At 32.7% G+C, this 15,630-nt stretch overlaps 1 protein-coding gene across 1 annotated transcript in view; it reads right to left on the bottom strand.

Annotated features, from left to right (window-relative positions):
• LOC145334937 (uncharacterized) overlaps window positions 1–10,688 on the bottom strand; it is a 46,490-nt gene extending 35,802 nt beyond the window's left edge. Inside the window, exon 1 of the mRNA XM_080180575.1 lies at window positions 10,644–10,688. The gene's annotated coding sequence lies outside the window, so the exon portion shown is untranslated. The remainder of the gene's footprint in view (window positions 1–10,643) is intronic.
• Between the last annotated feature and the right edge of the window lie 4,942 nt (window positions 10,689–15,630).

The raw sequence follows: 15,630 nt of genomic DNA, 5'->3' as shown, positions 1-15,630 counted from the left end.
TCCTATGTGCTAATTTCAAAAAAAAAAGTGGGGGTTCTGTCCTCGACTAGGCTTTTTAAAGGAAAGCACCTAAATATTTCAATTCACAATTTTTGTAAGAACAAAAGGGGGTGCTCGGCTTGTTGAGGTAAAATAAGAGGAAGGGAGGGTAAAGAATTTTAAGAAGGACATTTATTTAATATGAATTCTGGTTACATCAAATATATTTCACAAAGCGAATCTTCTTTACACTAATGTGTTTTTATTTGGTGAAATACTTTATGTAAACCAACACTTTTAATGGTTAAAAAGCCATTATAAACCCAGGGATCTAAAGAGATAAGACAATGGACGATATATTATACATTATGCTTCCCAAATGATTATAAACAAAGAACTATTTCTCTAGGTTCCGATTATTGGTTGAACAGTTTTGACATTAGTAGTTTGGAACCAACCAATCAAAATTCTAGTACACAAAGCAAACTAATATATAAACTTGTTGGGTACCAGTGTAATTTATAGTCCAATGGCCCCTCCCTCCCTGAAATCAACTACTTAAACGACTTTTTTTCATTTTTTTGCAGGTTTCTGTCAAAAGTAGACCTTTGCTTGTTTTTGAGGAAAGTACAGTTTACAATATGAACTATTATGGAGTTGGGTATAATTCCTCTTTTATTTAAACAACATAACACCCCCCTCTTTTCCATTCCATTTTTAGTAAGACTAGATTAGGTAATGTCCCAAAAAGCCCTGCAGGATCTTAATTCTTAATGTAGATATTCTTTGCGGGTTTACTGGCGAAATTGGAAGACTTTGTATGTTTAGTACTTGTATTTGTTATTTACAAAGAGATTTGGAAGAGTAGAAAAATAGCCTGGACTGAACAGTCAACTTGTCAACTTAAGGCTAGACTATTGGTCCTTCACCTCAAAACCCGTGATACAGTACATAGCAGGCAACCAAGAAATCTTGGCGGCTTTATGTAAGAATCAGTTACTCCAAGCCGCAGCCAGCAAATCTGAATTCATCCACGCTTTCAGCCGCGCGAATACCCATCAGTGATAATCTACTTTCCAGTATTATCTCAAAACCGATGATTATCCGCTAGATTAGAAACGGATCTAAGCCATACTAAAAAAAACCTGTATCGTATCGTATTATATCCAGTTTTATACGTTCAGAAAAATGTACAATCATAATACTAAAACCAGTTTTGTTAGCCCAGGACTTGTACATCTCGGTGCAAACAAAACTAGTATTAATCTTATAATTGTACATTTGATATCCGCGGAAAGCTGTTTACAATACGATGCGATTAATAACTATTTAAGTATTTCATTACTCACATTTAGGCTAAACGAAAAAATTTTGGTCATTTATATGCTTGTTAAACCTCACTTTACATGAATATTTCGCCTTCCTTTCCCCCTGCCCCCTTCCCTTTCTCACGCACAACCTGACGCACACACACACACTGATGCATTACGCACACAAACAGAGATAGACTGACGCAAAGAGAAATATTCACATATGTTCTCTGGGATGGTTACGCATATTTCCAGAGGTAAACGGAGGCTTAACTGATCGTTTTTACATCCAGTGGTGTGCACAGGGTTTTGCCATGGGAGGGGGGGGGGGTGAAATTTTAGGGACCTCAAATAATCATATTTTAAGGAGGTCTAAACACATGTCACTATGTACGCATATGGTTCTCAGGTATCTAGGTATCAGGTATCACAGGGATAAGACAATGGCCGATAAATTGATGTACATTTCCAATGATGATACACAAAATTACCCTTTTCTGTAGATTACAATTAGTGGTTGAAAAGTAAATTAAAAGTAAAAGCTGTGTTTACAATGTTAGGTTAAGTTAAGTTTTAGAAAAAAACCTACTGGGTTAATTTATGCATTTCTCTGTGATACTTTACATTATGCTTGCATATGGAGGTGTACATTCACTTCTGCAAATAATTCATATTTTTAAATAGCCAGAACATCAACAACAGTCCTCTAGGGGCACTTGAATGAAGGGGAAATAGACTTTTAATTTTTCTAGGGCCGATTAATCTTGGGAGGTTGTAGGTACCCACTCCAAAATAGTTAAGAACCTTCCCTGCTTTTATAAGAAGCTTCACTGTAAAGGAGAACCATATGGGTTCTGCGGTTAGTGAGGTATTAAAATACACACAAACAGACATCCTGTTACTTTTATATAAGGGTGAATTTAGGAAAAAATAAAAGCGCTGGACGTATTTTTATGACGTCACACAGACAAACCCCAAACTGTCCCAGTTTTAAGGAAGACGATTCCAGTTACGTCATATACGTTTCGGGAAAGAAAAAGGGATGGGGGTAAGAAAATCTCTTCAAAAGAGATGGGAGAAAAGGGAAGAGATTTTCTCCCCCCCCCCCCTCCCTTTTTATATGACGTCACAGGAATCGTCTTGCTCAAAACTGGGACAGTTTGGGGTTTGTCCGTCACACATGACACTTTCCAGCGCTTTAAAATATAGAAATAATGTGATATGCGGAAATGACTGCACTCCCCATATGGATGTTCACAGTGTCTAAATAAGACTATGGCCGATGAATTGTTTTACAATGCAATGGTAATACATAAAATAACCCGTTCTGTAGATTATTTAAGTGGTTGTGACGTTACGTTTGGACACTTAGCTTTATAGATTAACCAATAAAATTCAATACTAGTCCCCAAAGTTGTTAAGCCAACGTATAATAAAAAACAAACAAAAAATATAGCCAGGGTGTCTAAAAATGTACCAATTCATTTTTTAATGTATATCTTTATGTTTTGGTGCAATTCTATATCCATTTACTAGATAGATAGATAGATAGATAGATAGATAGATAGATAGATAGATAGATAGATAGATAGATAGATAGATAGATAGATAGATAGATAGATAGATAGATAGATAGATATATAGATAGATAGATAGAGAGGTAGATAGATAGATAGATAGATAGATAGATAGATAGATAGATAGATAGACAAGGATATATAGTTAGATAGACATTTTCTAACCTGTTCTTAGAATCAAAATAAGAGTCAAGATATGATAAATCTTTTTTCACAAACAAATAGATAGATAGATAGACAAGGATAGATAGATAGACATGGATAGATAGATAGACAATAACTAACCTGTTCATTGAATCAAATAAGAATCAAGATATGATAAATATATAGACAAGGATAGATAGATAGTCACAGATAGATAGATGGATATTTACTAACCTGTTCATAGAATCAAAATAAGAGTCAAGATATGATAAATCTTTCTTCACAAACAAATAGATAGATAGATAGACAAGGAGAAATAGATAGATTGACATGGATAGATAGATAGATAGTCACAGATAGATAGATGGATATTTTCTAACCTGTTCATAGAATCAAAATAAGAGTCAAGATATGATAAATCCTTCTTCACAAACAAATAGATAGATAGATAGACAAGGAGAAATAGATAGATAGACATGGATAAATAGATAGATAGATAGACAGACAAAGATAGATAGACATTAACTAACCTGTTCATAGAATCAAAATAAGAGTCAAGATATGATAAATCCTTCTTCACAAACAAATCCGCGTCAAACATTATTAACCTAAAAAAATAAATTGTAGAAAAACCAGGGCTCTAAATAATAAGACAATGGCCGATGAATTGATGTACATCCCCAATGATGATGCACAAAATTACCTCTTCTTTAGATTAAATTATTGGTCGAAACAATTGAACACTAATCTTTATAAATTAACCAAAATTCAATGAAAGTGCCCAAGGTTAATAAGCCAACGTATAAAAAACTGTATTATAAAATTTGGGGCCAAGTGTAATAAAAAAACCCAATGTCCCCTCTCGATCTCTCAAATAAAAGATTCCCGATTGACAAATTTAAAGAGAGGTATTTTGTATTTTGTGAGGTTATTTTAATTTTAATGTTATTTGAAGCCTGATATCCAGACTATCTGACAATTATATTTCAGACATACAATAATAGAATTGACTTATCCATATAAAATTGTTCTATTGTTTTAAAACTTTATTAAAAAAATACCTATCAATTTGTGTTAAAGTATTTCCATAAAAAGGTCCAATGTAGAAAAGATCCTAAAATAAACGAATGTTTGAATTATAAAGCAGAAGAAGATGATGAAAGTCTCTCAACAGATTATGACATCATACGATAAAATAACCACTGAAAGGCCAGTATATATTTTACCATTGGCCAATTACAGAGTATACTGGCCTCTCGTTGGCTATTCTATCGTATGACGTCATAATCTGTTGAGGGACTTTAATCATCTTCAAAGCAGAACAACGTATGTTTGTCCGTCTGTCCGAAAATCTATAAATATATCATTTGGAATCTACTTTTCCGGAAATATATATTTTAGTCATTTCATGGTTAGATAGATAGATAGATAGATAGACAAATAGACAGACAAATAGATAGACAAATAGACAGAGAACAGATACATAGGTTGATAGATAGATATTTTAATCAAAGAACCCTTGAAAAATGTCCTTATGAAAACCAATATTAAAGTTATAACAGGGTTGATGGCTTCAAAAGAAGCGAAACTTTAAAAAATGAAGAATAAACATCTATTTAAAGGTTATATTAACCCTTAGCTTTGGTAAGATTTAAAATAAATCAAGATAGAAAAATATTCAAAAATAAAATAGGAGGATAAAAAAAAGAAAATAAAAAGACAAAGAAGAACTATAATTAAACAAAACTTAACTAAGTGAAAGTACCTTTGCTACTAAAACAAATCACGTTTCCCCCAAAACGTTACACACGGACAGACAGACGGACATTTCTATTTATATAGAAGCCTCGCTACTAAGATTATTGTACACTAGCCCAATAAGGTAATTATTAATGATTAATTATTTACATTATTAAGGAAAAAAATCTTTTGTTTGATAAAATTAGCTTCTTCAAAAATAGTCATCTTAGCTTAATCAAACATATTTTTTGGTGGCTAATCTATAATAACAGAGAGAGAGAGGGGACAATCGGCTGTTTATTACACTAGTTCCCATATAAGTATATAGTAAAGTTTTCTGATTCGTTAGCTTAACAACTTTAGGACCATTTAGTGAATTTTTATTGGTTTGTTTATTAAGTTGAGTGTTCAAACGTTTCAACCACTATTTTTAATCTACAGAAGGGATAATTTTGTGTATCATCTCTGGGGATGTACATCAAATTATAGGCTATTGTCTTATCCCTTTAGATCCCTAAAATAAAATACAATACAATGATTAAATTTTTTAAGTAATGGGGGTTGGCTTATCTTGGCCTAAATATGAAACGCAACACAAAAAACTACCAAAGCTATATAATGCCTATAAAAAATGACGTCAAACTGTCCTACCATTTGTCAATTAAAATGTATACTGTCCTACTTTTGGTAATTTAGTCTGTGTATTGGCCTTATTTGGTGATTTTTTATAGGCACTATAAAGTGCTTCAAATCTAACAAGGAAAGAAGGGCTTTCTGTGCTTGACTAAGCACTTTCAGGGAAACCAACGCATTACATATTTACTTTAACTCCAAAAAAACTACCGTTTAAAAAAATGTACTTTGAATACTGTAAGATAAAGGGATAAGACAATGGCCGATAGATTGATGTACATCCCCAATGATGAAAGACAAAATTACCCTTTTTGTAGATTACATTTATTGGTTGAAACGTTTGTACAATCCACCTAATGAATCAACCAATCAGAATTCAATAAAAGTACCCAAGGTTGTTAAGCATGAAAATATTATTATAAGAATTTGGGGACTAGTGTATTAAACAGCTCAATGACCCCTCCCTTCCTGAGTTTATTCGTTCATACATTATTTATATGCATGATTAAATTTAACTAGTTGGTTAATAAACAAGAAACAATGTGTTCATAACAGCCAAAGTCAAAGTATGGCAATTTATTCTTGTGTGAAAGTAATGGGATGTCTGTCAGTCTGACTGTTTGTTTATCTGTCTGTTTATGTGTGTGTGTATGTGTCTTAGGATCTTGTTAACCGCTATGGTTATAATTTACAGTGAAGCTTCCTATCCTTATAATAAAGTAACAGGATGTTTGTGTGTCTGTGTGTTTGTGTGTTTGTTTGTACCGAAGGGTCTCGCTAACCGCTGAACCGATCGGGTTCTCCTTAACAGGGTAACTTCTCATAGGTCCCGGGAAGGTTTATAACTATTTTGGGGGAGGGTACCACCATAATAATAAGATAAATAATAATAAATCGAAATTATTATTTTAAGTATAGAGACTCCTACGTAACATTGCGAGGTATCGTAGAAAGATACTTTTACGCAACATACAGACGAACAAAAAGACGAACGGATGTACATTAAGAGATATAAGTTTTCCGGAATTGTAATGTAGGGAGTAGATTTGAAATCTGCATCAAATTTTAAGGATTTTTTATAAAATTCGTTTTTTGTATAATTCTTTATCTAAAAGCGGAAATACAAATTAAGTTAATTAATTTTGGCATCCGTGATTGGTGGATTTAAAAAATCTGCGCTCTGATTGGATGTCGTACATCATTCAACCAATTAGAGCGCAGGTAGTTTAAAATCCACCTATCCTATTGGTCAAAATTAATTTACTTAAAATGTATTTCCGCTTTTAGATAAAGAATTTTACAAAAAACGAATTTTATAAAAAATCCTTAAAATTTGATGCAGATTTCAAATCTACTCCCTACATTAAAATTCCGGAAAACTTATATCTCTTAATGTACATACGGTCATACGGACAAAGGAATTTATAGAGTAGCTTCGCTACTAAAAATAAACTACATGCGGTAACGTAATAATAATTATTGTTATATAATTAAACTAAAATGATATTTTTATTTTAGTTTACATATTAATTTAAATAAATGTACGAAACATTAAAATTAATTTCCTATGCAGAATGTATTTAATTTACTTCTAATCCCAAATTTTAATAAAAAAACGCAAGGAAGAGAATATAAGATCGTGTTTTAATTTAACAAAACAAAAACTTTTCCAGTATGGCTTTGAAACCGCTGGAATAGAACCGGTTCTCGGCCATACTAAAAAATTATGTATTGCATCGTATTACATACAATTTTCATCGAAAATTAAAATAAAAATCATAAAATTAATACTAGGTTTGCTAAACTAGACCTTCAGCCCCTCAGGGCTAACAAAATTTGTTTTGTATCTTAAAATTCTTCAAAAAGCTGTATAAAATAAGATGCGATAAAAAAAACTATGATCCATCTAACTATTAACCCCAAATGATCGGGGTGGGAGTTCATACCACCCTCCGCCACCCCCCCCCCATCAGTTTTTTTCTTGATACATTTTTGTGTTTGTAAAAGATAGAAGTGAGAGTCGAGAAAATAGATGGGTAGCTTTTTGCCCCCCCCCCCCCACCCCCGATATTTTATGGTTAAGGAAGGACACAACAGACATAAAGTGTCCTACAATTGCTTTGACTTAGAATGCGAATAAAAAATGTGTTATATATCTTGTCTGCCATTTAAATATGTTTCTAGGCAAAAAAAACAACAAATTTAAAAAAGTGTTGAAACAGCAAAATTGGTTTAATATCTCTAACCGATGATTGACGGCCCCCACCCTCACCTTAAGCCCAATACTTTTTTTAAGCGAAGCTTTTCTATAATTAGGGTTGGTTCGTCCGTACGTCATAGACAGTTAGCTCTTGGGTTAGAATTGTCCTATCTTCCAAACTTTGCGATTTAGAAAGCGTAGCAACTCTATAATCGTTTCAAGAAAGTCCGTACGTTAATTTTTTACTTTTTTAACAACAAATTTTTATGTGATAAAATTATCCGATTGATCTGATTTTTAAAATACTGATTCCTACAAAGTACAATGTTAGAAGCCAAGGATCTCTATAATCAAGTCCTAATAATGTAGGTGTGTCCTTAAACAATATCCTGTATTTAAGCAGTTTTTCAACAAATTCACTCACAATTTGTTTCGATTTTATACATCAATATTCTGATTATACAGTTCTGATACTCTACAAGTGTTAATGTTCGTTTGTCCTACCGTTTCAGAGCTTAGCTTTTATAGATGTTGTCATCCTTGTTTTATTTATAATTTGTTATTCAATCATGTAGCTCTAATCATGATGATTTATATATTTTAATAGATTTAGAGATGATTAACATATTTCCTAGGAGAGTTTTAGGCTATTTCATTTGAAAATTATGATGGTTTAATATTTTTTCTGTTACCTATTTCTTCATCGGATATAGCTCTCTTAAAACAACATAGCGGCTTATAATAGTAAATGCCTTGGCCCATAAACAGGTCTTTAAATTACTCAAATAAGACATATGAGATAATTCATGATAATATAATTCAAATTTAGCTCAGAATGGGATTCATAACCACTGGATTAGAACCGGTTTTAAGTCAAACTGAAGAATCACGTGTCGCCTCATATCATAAAGAATTTGTACTAATAATAAAAAAAAACATAGAATCCCTATTTTATTGATCCGTGCCTTCGCCCCTCGAGGTTAATAAAAATAGAATAAACCATATATTTTTTACTATCCGCGGAAAAGTATCTATAATACGATGCGTTTCACAACTTTTTAAATTGGCCTACCCCCCCCCCCCTCCCCCTAGTTAAATAAACCTTTATGCATGTTAAACTATGTGGTATTAAATGACCACCGCAAATATATTTCTCCAAAATATATGGTTATAGCAAGAACGTATGGTCAAAACCGGAAGAAATATTTCTACAGGAACGCAAATTGTCCATAGCGAACCTAGTAAAAGTGTCTGACTCTGATTATGACGTAAAAAAATGCCAATGAGAGGCTAGTATACACTGTAATTGACCAATGGTAAAATTTATAGTGGCCTCTCATTGGCTAATTTTGTTTTTACGTCATAATCAGAGTCAGACACTTTTTCTAGTTTCGTCCATAGCTACTGTATCTTCACTAAAAATTATTTTGCAGCTATTATTATTACAATCTTATTTTCATCAATGACTCCCCTCCCCAAATCACCAATAAAATATTTTACAGTATGAAAAACCGATTAATATTCGCTGGATTAATACCAGTTCTAAGCCATAACGAAAAACCAAGTATAGCATCATATTACAGACAATTTTCGACGAACATTAAAATAAATCATAAAATTAATACCAGTTTTTGGACTTCGGCCCCTCGGTGCTAACAAAACTGGCTTTAATCTCAAAATATTTCATTTTAATATAAGGGGAAAGCTGTCTATAAAACGATGCGATAAATAACTATTCTTTAAAAGCATTGCTTAAATATATTATAATCACAATTATAATCTTATTCTGATTATAATTTTGTAAAACGGACTGACTGACATACAGACAGGCAAACAAACTACAGAAAAGCTACGTGTTAAAAAAGTAGGAAGAAGAAAATATTAAATTAACAATATTCAGAATCATAACATTTTGCACTGACCAACACTGGGTCATAACATTATATACTTTTTGTCAAGGAGGTATATTTTGTACTGACCAACATTGGGTCATAATATTCTATACTTTTTTGTCGAGAAGGTATATTTTGAACTGACCAATACTAGGTCATAACATTCTATACTTTTTGTCAATGAGGTATATTTCGCACTGACCATTGCTAGGTCATAATATTCTATACTTTTTGTCAAGGAGGTATATTTTAAACAGACCATCACTGGGTCATAATATTCTATACTTTTTGTCACGGAGGTATATTTTATACAGACCCTCATTGGGTCATAATATTCTATGCTTTTTGTCAATGAGGTATATTTTGCATTGACCATTGCTAGGTCATAATATTCTATACTTTTTGTCAAGGAGGTATATTTTATACAGACCATCACTGGGTCATAATATTCTATACTTTTTTGTCAAGGAGGAATATTTTGCATTGACCATTGCTAGGTCATAATATTCTATACTTTTTGTCAAGGAGGAATATTTTGCATTGACCATTGCTAAGTCATAATATTCTATACTTTTTGTCAAGGAGGTATATTTTGCATTGACCATTGCTAGGTCATAATATTCTATACTTTTTGTCAAGGAGGAATATTTTGCATTGACCATTGCTAGGTCATAATATTCTATACTTTTTGTCAAGGGGGTATATTTTTAACTAACCATTGCTAGGTCATAATATTCTATACTTTTTGTTAAGGGGGTAAATTTTGTAATGACCATTACCTAGTCATAATAACCTATACTTTTTGTCCCACAAATAAGTTCTTTCTTTCTTTCTTTCCTCTAACCATTATAGTAAAATTATAGAGTGAGAAAGGGGTTAAATATATGTCCCCACCCCTGTGAACCCTGTGCCAACCTTCCATTGGACATCTGAATATCAGCCAATGGTGTCCTAAATATAAAGACAGCCAAGTCGCTACAAAAGAGCAGAAGGCAGAAGACGAAAAAGTTCCCCAAGACAGGGACCAGATAGTTGTCTGGGTTATACATTTATACTTTTACATTTATTTACCATTGAAAAGCTTTCACCCCAGCTTAAATTTGTAACAACTGCTGCTTCATAACGAAATATATTTCAAAGAAAAAAAAATCTTCATCATCTATCGCACCTCTTGTGGAAGTGAATCAAGCAATATTAGCTTGGTCGTTTTAGAATAAAACATACAAATAGTGGAGGCCAGTTGTTGATCATCTTATTTTGCATGTAGCACACATTAAACAGCGGAGATTTATTCTTTACCTTCAACTTCTGCGAATATTATTTTACAGCTCAGCTGTTTCACATTTTAGTATTCCAGTATGGCTTCCAAACCGATAAATATCCGGTGGTGTAAAACTAGTTTTAAGCCTTACTGAAAAATCATGTATCGTATCGTATTGAAGACAATTTTCCAAAACAAAACTGGAATTAATCTTATAATTTTTTATTTTACTATCCGCGGAAAGCTGGTCATAATACAATGTGATAAATAACTATTTTGTCATTTTATTCTAAAAACTAAAAGATTTATTAGTAAAAAATTTACTTCTATTTTTCTATAATTAGGGTCTGACCTGACCGTACGTCTATCCGTCCGCCTGTCTGTTTGTCCGTCTGTCTTTATGTCCGACTTTCATCACATAACTTCATAATTGTCAACTCTCTATGGGACAAATGGTTTAAGAAAAATATCTTTTTAAAGAAGGTTTTGTTAACTAGCTTTGTTTAATTTGAAGAAAAAGCAAAGGATAGACAGGAAGATGTTTTAACTACAAATTTTACAATCAATAAATAATGAATTGAAATCAATGATGACAACATCCATAAAAGCGAAGCTCTTAAATCAAACGTTATAGATAAAGATCATCAACAAGCTAACTACCTCTTTTAATTAATAACAAGGATGACAACATCTATAAAAGTAAAGCTCTTAAATCAAACGTTATAGATAAAGATCATCAACAAGCTAACTACCTCTTTTAATTAATAACAAGGATGACAACATCTATAAAAGTAAAGCTCTGAAATCAAACGTTAGAACTAAAGAACATTAACAAACAAACTACCTCTTTGAATCAACAAAAAGGATGACAATATCCATAAAAACAAAGCTCTGAAATCAATCGGTAGAATAAAAGAGCATTAACACTTGTGGAATTAAGTAATTACATAATTCTGTTCAGTAACTTATTTCAGGACTTGATCAATAAGATGCTTCGCTTCAATATTTTACTTCGTTTTCCTAGGGGTCTATGTTATTTTAATCAGATGAATAATTGTTGTTACAGATGTTAAGAATTAGCATGGTTTAAATGTCCATACAGACTTTTTGCTAACTATTAAAGAGTTGCTACGCTGTTACGGGAATTTTTATCCAAAATTTCAAAAAAATCAATATCAAATCAGTTAGGTGATTTCCCTAAAACTGCCTAGCGACCATAGAGCATCTTCCGCCATTTATTGTTAATTAGATTAAAAATAAGGAAGAAATATGATATATGAATTGATTCATTTCCCCAATGATGATACATAAAATTGCCCCTTCTTGTAGATTACGTTTATTGATTGAAATGTTTAGACAATCAAGTTAATGAACCAACCAATCACAATTCAAGTTGTTAGCCCAAAGAATAAGAAAACGTTGTTATAAAACTTTGGGAACTAGTGTAATGTGTCTCTTTAAATATTTGAAATATGGGGAAGGGAGAAGTTCGTTGATAAAGAAATATGTATAAGTGAAAGTGCCTAACTTTCTAAGTAAAATTATTCAGGGTATGAGGGGACATTGGGCTGTTTATTACACTAGTTCCCAAAGTTTTATGATAACGGTTTCTTATTCGTAGGCCTAATAACTTTTAAAGCTTTTATTGAATTTTGATTTGTTGGTTCATAAAGTTGAGTGTCCAAAATGTAATCTACAGAAGGGGTAATTTTGTGTATCATCATGGGATATATATCAATTTATCGGCCATTGTCTTATATCCCTTTAGATCCCTGAAAATTATGCTTAACCCTAAGATGTTGGATAGTCATGATGTGATTACAAATCTTTGGTTAGCAACAATAACTTTCACTTCAAGGATTGTATGTTCCTTGTTAATACTAAATAGCAAAGCTACTTTATAATTACCCTAGCGAATACATCCCTAGCATCCCTAGTATCTGTATACTAAGGATTAAAATAGGCTTAAAGCTATCCTTAGACTTAATTATGAAAATAAAATAGCCTAAACCCATCAAAGGACCGATGTAAAGCTTACTCAAAACAGAGAACCCAATCGGTTCAGTGGTTATTTAGATCAAAGCACAAGAAACCTCTAGTGGCACTTTTGGTTTTTTGGTTAAAGTCTCTACGATACCTAGCTATGTTGCGGAATCTTTCAAAAATAATTTTAAAAATTCGATTCTTTTAGGATTTCTCTTGGGGGGGTGGTGATATCCTCCCCTAAAATAGTTATAAACCTTCCCTACCTTGAGAAGCTACCCTGTTAAGGAGAACCCAATCGGTTCAGCGGTTAGCGAGATCCTTCGTTACAAACATACAAACACACACGCAGACAAACACAGAGACATCCTGTTACTTTAGTAAAAGGATATAGATAATATCCGATTGTTGGTTTGCCTGTAACTTTTTAAAAAAAACTCCTCGGTTGCTATTTATTATACTTATTTGACTCTTTGTCTGTCAGTTATTTTTCCGAGCTTTGCTACCTGTGGATGTTGTCATCCTTGTTACCATAGTATAAATCAAAAAGCCTATTAGTCTGAATTAATCAGCAGCAAAGATTTTTTAAGTTTTTTCAATTTAATGTAATTTTAGGGAAAACTTTATATATGTCTTGGTGTAGTTTTAAGCTATTTTCCTTTCCTCCACTAAAAGCTAGGGGTAAAGCAAGTAGTATGCCATATGTTATTACCAGAAAGATAGAGGATTATGGGCTGCTTATTACACTAGTCCCCAAAGTTTTATTATTCGATAGATTAACAACTTTGGAGACTTTTAATGAATTTTTATTGGTTGGTTTATTATGCGGAGTGTTAAAACTTACAACCACTAATTCTAATCTTCAGAAGAGGTATTTTTGTGTGTCATTATATTGGATGTACATCAATATATCGGCCATTGCCTCATCCCTTTTGATCCCTGGTTATTACTGTAAAAGTTATCAAGATCTGGTGATTGTTATTCTTCCAGTTGTGCAGTTCAAATATTTTTCTTTTCACAAAAAAAGATTATCTATGCGCGCTTTATAAGGTGCGTGTACAGATAATTCCTGGGGGAGGGGGTAGAAAAAAGGAAAGGAATTTCTTCTTACTTAATTTTTTTTGTTTAAAGCAAAGGATCTGAAACATTACTGAGGAGAGTGATTAAAGTTGTGCTTTTCAGAGAAGCTTAGTATAGGACTTAGTATAGGAACAAGATCATAAACCAATTCATTTAAATATTATACACCTAGAGACAAAGGTCACAGCCGCTGGTATATAAAATTTTGAATATATCCTCACATAAAAGCAACAGGATGTTCAATGTTCATCTGTATATTTGTACTAAAGAATCTTGCAAACCGCTGGACCGATTGGGTTACCCTTTGCAGTAAAGCTTTAGGGAAGGTTTAAAACAATTTTTGTGGAGGGGAATGCTCTCTCTCAAGTGCCCCTAAAGGCCTTAGGGGCGTAGCTGCTAGTGATTAAATAAACTGTGATTCTGCTTTTTATTAATAACAAGTGAATTGAAAACAACCCACAACTATTATTGTTATCTAATGATATGTAAAATTGTATTCCCAGGAATCAGTTATCATAATTTATAATTGGTTATTCATGGACAATAACCTTGCACAGTATAGACTACTAGCGGCTACGCCCCTAGAGGCATCTAAGGGAAATTGAGGAGGGGGGAGTTGAATCCCGAAATTTTTTAAAGAAGTAACAAAAAATTGGGGGGGGGGGAATGTATTTTTATTTTAGTTCTTTTTAAAACATATTTTTTTTGGGGTGGGGGTAAACTTTTTAAGGGGCGATTTTTCCTGTGATTGTGGTGGTACCCTCCCCCCAAAATAGTTATAAATCTTCTCGGGACCTATGATAAGCAACCCTGTAAAGAAGAATCCGATCGGTTCAGCAGTTAGCGAGATCCCTTGGTACAAACAAACAGACACACAGACAAAATCACATCCTGTTACTTTATTATAAGGGTAAAAGTCGTATTGATACAAAAAAGGCAGTCAATTTAATTCATTACAGTGCGTTGGTTTCCCTCAAAGTGCATAGTCGGGCACAAAACCCCCTCCCCTCAATATTTTGGAAATAAATAAAGATAAGGGGGGGGGGGGTAGTTTTTAATTTTGTGTTTTAATTTAGGCCTGGTTGTTAGGTTATATTAGGTAGTAACTCTAAAGGCTTATTGCACCACAGGTACAGGCCCCGCAGGGTTAGTTATCCTCGCATGAGTGAGGCATAGGAACCCACCACTTCCTTATTTTATATTCAATCCCTTTCTTGGCTTTTGCACAAAAAATATAATTCGATGCACACATGAAAATGGAAAAAAACATAAGTTAATAATTGATTGTTTCTCCTATACAGTGAAGCTTCTTATAGGTCCAGAAAAGGTTAATTACTATATTGAGGGAGGATTACCTACATAATCCCATGAGAAATCACCCCTAGAAAAATAGTTTAATTCAAAGTGGAGGGTTGATTTACCCGCTTCTCTAAAGTGTTCTTAGAAGCCTCTAGGGGAGTAGGCAAGTAAGTATAAAACTCGAACTACATTACGGATTTTTTGCTGAACATATTTAAATATATTATTGACTTAAAGAACTATAAAGGAAATAGTTAAAATTAAAGTAAATATGATAATTATAATAACCACTACAGTAAGCCGATAGGCAAAAAATAACAATGATGACAATATCCATAAAAGGTGAAGCTTTATAAGAAAAAATATTTCGAACAATCAGAAAATATCGAAAGAAATGAGTTTCAAATCAGACGGATAATTCTTTATGATTCCCCCAATTCTAAAAATATGATAGCCTATTATTTGCGTGGTTTAAACCCTACCAGGCTTCCTTTACCCATAATAACCTAACCTAAAGTAAAACTACGAAAAC

The sequence above is a fragment of the Acartia tonsa genome, chromosome 13 (assembly GCF_053477335.1).
Source record: "Acartia tonsa isolate MP-2025a chromosome 13, ASM5347733v1, whole genome shotgun sequence".
Lineage (NCBI taxonomy): Eukaryota > Metazoa > Arthropoda > Copepoda > Calanoida > Acartiidae > Acartia > Acartia tonsa.
This window is presented reverse-complemented; position numbering and strand designations above follow the sequence as displayed.